We start from the raw sequence: 6,350 nt of genomic DNA, 5'->3' as shown, positions 1-6,350 counted from the left end.
TTTTTTCTTCAAATTTTTTTCTTTTATTTATAGTGCAAAAAATAAAACACCCAGAGGCGATTAAATACCATCAAAACAAAGCTCTATTTGTGTGAAAAAATAAAAATTTCATATGGGTACAATGTCGCATGACCGTGCAATTGTCATTCAAAGTGCAACAGTACTGAAAGCTGAAAATTGGCCTGGGCAGGAAGGGGGTATAAGTGCCCGGTGGGCAGGAAGGTGGTATAAGTGCCCGAGGGGCAAGAACGGGGTTTAAGTGCCCGATGGGCAGGAAGAGGTACAAGTACCCGGTAGGCAAGTGGTTAAAGTTGCATTGGTGAAGAAGGCCTAGTGCTCTGGATTGAGAGGGATCTGCTTTGCTCATATTTCAAGGCATGAAGTCACTGGGCTCGAGCAGGCTTTCATAGGCAAGCTGTCCCTGTGCAGCTCTCCTGTTGGGAAGCCCTCAGAATGTATTAGGAGGGCACCGAGCATCCCCTGTACAGCTCTTCATTACCGTCCACGCGCCCCATATCCCGGCCCCCTCGTTGGTGTAACCCCTGCGCGCGCACACGGCTCTATCACACAGCAGGCAGGCGCGCTCCTGCACCTCTGGCGCCACGGGGAACACGGGGGAGGGAGGAGGAAGAGCCGGTCACGTGACGGAGCGTCTGTCTCCACGTCTAGTCCTCCTCAGGTTTGAACTGAAGAAAAAAAAAAAAAAAAAAGTGCAGCCGGCGGTCGGGCCTGTATGTGGGCGAGCAGGTGAGTGAGCCCCGGGATATCCGCCGTGCACAGCTCGTCATGTAGCGGCCGGGTGTAGAAGGGGTTAATGAGGCGGCGGGCGGCTCCTCACACAGCCGGCTTACTGAGAAAGCTTATGTGAGGCTTCGTGCGGCCCACCGGAGAGTAGCGGCTGACGTATTTTCTCTCACGGGGGGGAACATGGCGGGTTGGAGAGTGTGTGAGAGGAAGGAGCATTGTGTGCCCCGGTGTGTGTCGGAACTCCCCGGACACCCCGCCATGCCCCTCCGCCTCACACCACAAAAGGCAGCGCCAGCAATTATCCGCGGACAAAGGGTTCATTTTAGGTTTAGCTGTGACGGTTTTGTTTAGTCACGTGAGGCGGCGCAGCCAATCCCGGGCCGCGCAAGGAGAGAAGGGTAGAAATACCAGGCGGACGGGGAACCAGGCGGCCGCCATTGCTAGGTATTTGGGGAAGGTCTGGGCATGGGAAGTGAGTGGGGAATGGGGCCGCTCTTGTGGGATTGCCATCGCTGGGGTTCGTCTAGGCTGGATGCCAGGCGGGGGCCCTGCCAAGAGGCTGTCTGGCAGCTTCTCAGTGCGGCCTAGTTTGGCCTCCAGTGGTCATCCCAGCAGACAGGGTGGGGGGAGGGGGTGTGCTGCTGGTCTCTGGACCTCCACACTGTTGGCTGCCTTGTACGATGGCTGTTGGCCTACTAGTTATAACTCACATGGGAGTGGACTTGTGTGTCTGCTGCTCCAGTTGGGAAGGTCTGCCATCCAAGGCCACCTTTGCTCTGCCATTCTCATGGCTGTCACTTCTCTCTTCATTCCCAATGAGAATGATGAGGGGCTTCCAGTCATGACAGTGGCGGGCATGTACACCTGTTGTCAATTGCTAATGTTCCAGGGCTTGCCGCTGGTTTTAGGGCCTTTTTACACTGATACTTTTTTTTACCTTGCATGAAAAATGTTACCCTTTAAATCCTATGGGACTCTTCACACCACTGTGCTGCGGGTCCTGTGCGACTTTAAGAACCGCACCAAAAATGCAGCTCCCTATTGTACTGCACCAAAAATGCAGCTCCCTATTGAAATGAATGGAAAACGCAACAAAAACACACCATTTTGTGTTTTTATTTTTTCACAGGTGCAAGGAATCAAATAACTTACCAGAAATGCATCTGACACGCAGTAAAACTGAAACCACAATTTTGCTCCAGAGCAGTGTGTGAGAGGGCCCTTATTCTGCAAAAAGCACCATACACTGCAAAACTATACCCCATGGAAACAAAGGAGTGGGTGACAGGTGGGCAGACCTGTTGGGAACTGCTGTGATCTCACACCAGTGCATGTGATTGTACAGCAGTGCAGTTGGAAAGCTCTCGAGAGCAGGGCCATCCTAACCCTCCTGTCTTGCATTGTAACTGTATTGCTGCCTTTATTTTGCCAAACGCTGTGTAAACTGTTGGCTTTATAAGAATCCTTTTATAATATATAATTCATTATCATTCAATGTAAAACAAAATGGTGCAGATGTCAGGTGTGCAGACGATACAAAATTATCAGTAATCCAAAGTGTTTTTATTGTGATGCCAGCGTCACATAAGGTATAAAGCTGATGTTCCGGGGGCACTTTCTCAAAACAATATGAACAGTGAGCTCACAATAAACATGTGATGTGCTAGGGAAGTTACATGTGTTTGCGTATGGTTCTGGCATGAGACTCACTTTGAGCACCCATCATTGAAATAATTCTAAAGATTGTACTTAAAAAAAAAAAAAAAAAAAAAGTATACTTGCCTGCTCTGTGCAATGGTTTTGCAGCCTGGATCATCCTTTTTTTTTTTTTTTTTTTTTGGTCCTCCACCAAGTGCTCCCCAATAGCAAGTCTCTTGCTGTGGGGGCACTTCAGCAGGCTCACTTCTGTGAATGGACTTTGCACAGCTTTGTGCCCTCCTCCTTCCCCCCATGCCATTCTCATTGGCTCACTGGCTGTGATTGACAGCAGCAGGAGTCAATGGCTCTCAATGAGGAGAGGGAGACCCAGGAGAGCCGCGGCTCTAATGCACATCGCAGGATCAAGATGGGGCTCAGGTAAGTATTAGGGGGGAGCTGCCTTGCCCAACCCAGGCATCAATCCTTAATCTTGACACACATGCAGAAAAAAAAATGCTTCAGAATCACCAGGAACCTGCTTTGCTCAGGTGTAAGTGCAGCATAAAAGACTGAGTGCTGTGAAGAGTGCAGCTTCTATTTGGACGTTATAGGAGTGTGCAGGCCAGTCAAACTGCTAGCATTTTACACCAATGTGCGTGTTACTGTGCAAGAAACATAATCAATGCATGACCATACCAAACAAAAAATCAAAAGATGCAGATGTTAGGTGGTAGACCTGCCGAGAACTGCTAACCATTTATGCCAATGCAGGTGATTTTACTGTGCAAGAAACTACGTGCAATGTATAACCACACAAAAAGATTGTAAGTGACTGATACTCGTGCATTAAAGTTCACCTGATTTAAAAAATAAATGCACATTTTTTAACAGGTAAAAAAAATGTCCATTTAATATTTTTGACTGCAGGAGCCTGTAAAGCATTGTACCAGCGATTAGCAGATCACTGGTGCCATGCTGGTCTCTTGCAGATCTGTCAGTATATCTGCTTGCCCATGCGGGATGTACGAAGAAGTAGATAAACTGGCAGGAAGATTCAATGAACTACAAGCTGACAGCTGCCAAGACTCTCAGGATTTGTAGTTTCTCATTTACAGAGGAATGACACGGCTAGGCAGGCGTAGCCCCACACGGCCACGGATTTTAGGAAATTTGACAGCTAGCTGGGGGGGGGATCCCCCATTAGCTAGTAGTACTGCGTTTGGGCAGCTATTGCAGAGCAGTCCCACCACATGAAAAAGCAAAATGCCTTGTCTCCGTTGTGCTTCTTTCACACCACTGCATATAGTACTTCTTTTTTTTTTTTTTTTTTTTTTTTTAGTGCATTGCAGTTCAAGACAATCCAGTGCTTCTCATTGCGTGGCAGCCAATTGAACTTTGTGAAATGTCTGTGTGACATTTCCATAAGGTTTGTTAAAAAAAAAAAAAAGAGAGCAAATGGACAGTGTAATGTGCTGAGATCGGCGCATCAGCACTTTGGTGATCCTGCCAGACCACACAGCACACTAGCCACTGCTTTGTAACACAATGGCTGGTGTGACTTGACCCTAAAGTATTGACATTTGGGTGATATTTTTAACCTTTATGGCTGATTAGGCCTGGCTCACAAGGGCTTTAGCTTGTATAAAAGCAGTGTGAACAGCATGCTTTTACAGAGCATATGGAGAGCTCTTGGCAAGCTTTACTGAAACGTTTAAAGTACCATTCAGCTCCAGTTTAAAATGTTAATTTTACATTGATGTTAACGTGTGTGCTGGCTTTCACTTTAAACCTCGTGCTAGCAGGCTTCAGCATGACTTAAAGCGGAACAATACTCCCCTCCAATCGTGATGTGCTGTCCACCGCCTGGCCGATGACTTCTTCGGGCAGACAGTTTCGAGTCCCTAACACCAGCCTCCGTCATTGGCCGGGCAGGGAGGACGTCACTCCTGCGAATGCGATTGAAAGGCAAGTGGGTAGCTTTAAGGCAGAAGGGACAAAGCTTGTCTTTTCTGCATTAAAAATCTTGCCTGCCCGCCCATTTTTAATTATTACCTAAAGTTCCACTTAAGTCTTTCTGAAGCCTTCTAGCGGCAGATCTATGCTTAAAGTGGAATTTTACCCATAACAACTTCATACAAAATAATGTTCTTTAGCAAGAAACATACATTCCACGGTAATATTTATTCTGTAAATTGCCTCCAGCATTGTTCCTGTTTCTTCTTCTGCAAGCTGCCTTTTTGCTGAAGCCCAGAGTCCGGAGCAGCAAAAAATAGAGCGCAGCTGATCATTGGCAGAACATGTACAGAACAGGGTGAGACTGTATTACTGGATTTTAAACAGAATAGGTATTTATCAGGTGGACAAACCTGGGATGTTTGTTGCAGAGAACTCAATGCCAGAGTACCTGAGATGTACGGGAACAGGTGGCTGATTTAGTCCAGCAGCATTTACCTATAGCGATTGATTATGGCTGACCAGTACTGTTATATTTTCTCTTGGTAAAATCTTGCAAAATGCTATAAAAGCTTTACTTAGGCTTTACTTAGGTGGTTATATGTGCTGGATAGTGTTCAGGCCTTGTTGGGAAATGAAACACTAGTTCAGGTATGTAGCACAGTTTAAGTATCTAAATCCTGAGCTATTAAAAGAAATAATTCAATCTCCAAATTATCTAATGGTGGCACTATTCCTGTGTGAAATATTTTTTTTGGGAAAGACAGCCACCACACTCCATATTGGGTGATGAAAACTGCATTTACTCATGGATTTTGCGATTCTGCATCACTTCTGCTCAAAGATTGTCCTGGAGTCTTACTAAAATTGCCAGTGGCAGTGTGAGTACCTGCTTTCTGCATTGGGGGTGGCTTTAAAAGTGCCTTGTGCAGCATCCGTGGGTACCCCCTGGATACAATGTATGCTTTTTTTTGTGGAGGCACCAAGGGACCCTCTGGTTGCCGAGAGTCACGTTCCTGTCGAGGCTAACTGTGCATAGGGACATAGGGGGATTCGGTGGTGCGTGCATGGGTTCTGGTGTAGTAACCAACCTGGTGTCGGGTTCACATCTGGGTTGCATGGGTCCAATCAATAGTGCACTTCTGGTTCGTGTCTGGAAGCGTCGTGGCAAGTCTATGACCTCTTAGCTAATGGGGATAGAAGGAAGCAGGAGGCCAGGAACTTATTCAGGTGGGGACAGAGCCAAGGCGTGGCAGAATGGGTCTGCCGCTTTCAGCCAGCATGTGATCCCGACTTTCTCTGTTGCAGGCTGCAAACAAGATGTCGGAAGGCTGCTGCAGATCTGGCTGATCCTTACCATAATGGCTCTAAGGTAGGTCAGAGAATGTAATTTTTGCTAGTTGCTTTCCTGTCACTTTTTATTGTGTGGAGAGGGCACAGGACAAGGTAATTTGTGGGGTTCATGGTGTAGGTGAGGGAGTCGCTTTTTTTGTTCTTTTCACCCTTTCTCCACTGGGTGTTATCTTCCCAGCATAGTGTGCTCACGTCAGTTTGTGTTTTAGGCTTAAGCCCCAGAAGCTAAGAATTCAGAGGAGACCTCCCATAGGAAGAAGTGTGCTTAGTGTAAGTGATCAGTTTCCTGGTCAAAGCCTCTATGTGAGCGATGTTTTGATAAATGTGAAGAGCGAGAATCTTCTTTTCTCTTTTAAAGACTTTATGGATAGTAAGAGGGAAACCGTGTCAAATGTTGTAATGGTCCTACTGGTGTAATCTTCCTATGGAGGGGATAGATGAGCTTCTAAAGGTCATCCACGATACCTTGGGGATTAAAGAGAGGGAGTTACCAGTCCATGATAGATTATATATGGGTCTACGAAGAAAGCAAGCATGCACATTTCCAGTACGTCAGGCCTTGAAGGAAACTCTTACTGCACAATTGGGAGACCACAAAAAATGTTTGGTTTTTTTTTTCTCTTTTGACCAATCTTAAGGGAAGGGTCTCTTTCAAGGAC

General features: G+C 46.6%; 1 protein-coding gene across 10 annotated transcripts in view; it reads left to right on the top strand.

Moving 5' to 3' along the window:
• The first annotated feature begins 617 nt into the window (after positions 1 to 617).
• ZNF644 (zinc finger protein 644) overlaps positions 618 to 6,350 on the top strand; it is a 95,395-nt gene continuing 89,662 nt past the window's right edge. For 2 of the 10 annotated variants that reach the window (XM_089668922.1, XM_089668917.1), the window contains exons 1-2: positions 632 to 747; positions 5,647 to 5,710. The gene's annotated coding sequence lies outside the window, so the exon portion shown is untranslated. Of the gene's footprint in view, positions 748 to 1,118; positions 1,192 to 5,646; positions 5,711 to 6,350 lie in introns of those variants that run through there. The other 8 variants (XM_089668923.1, XM_089668918.1, XM_089668920.1 and 5 more) reach the window with 7 other exon arrangements.

Source organism: Staurois parvus, unplaced genomic scaffold, assembly GCF_062004578.1.
Source record: "Staurois parvus isolate SC_StPar_1 unplaced genomic scaffold, SC_StPar_1.0 ptg000066l, whole genome shotgun sequence".
NCBI lineage: Eukaryota > Metazoa > Chordata > Amphibia > Anura > Ranidae > Staurois > Staurois parvus.
The sequence above is the reverse complement of the archived record's forward strand: the minus strand, read 5'-3'. Positions and strand labels throughout refer to the sequence as shown.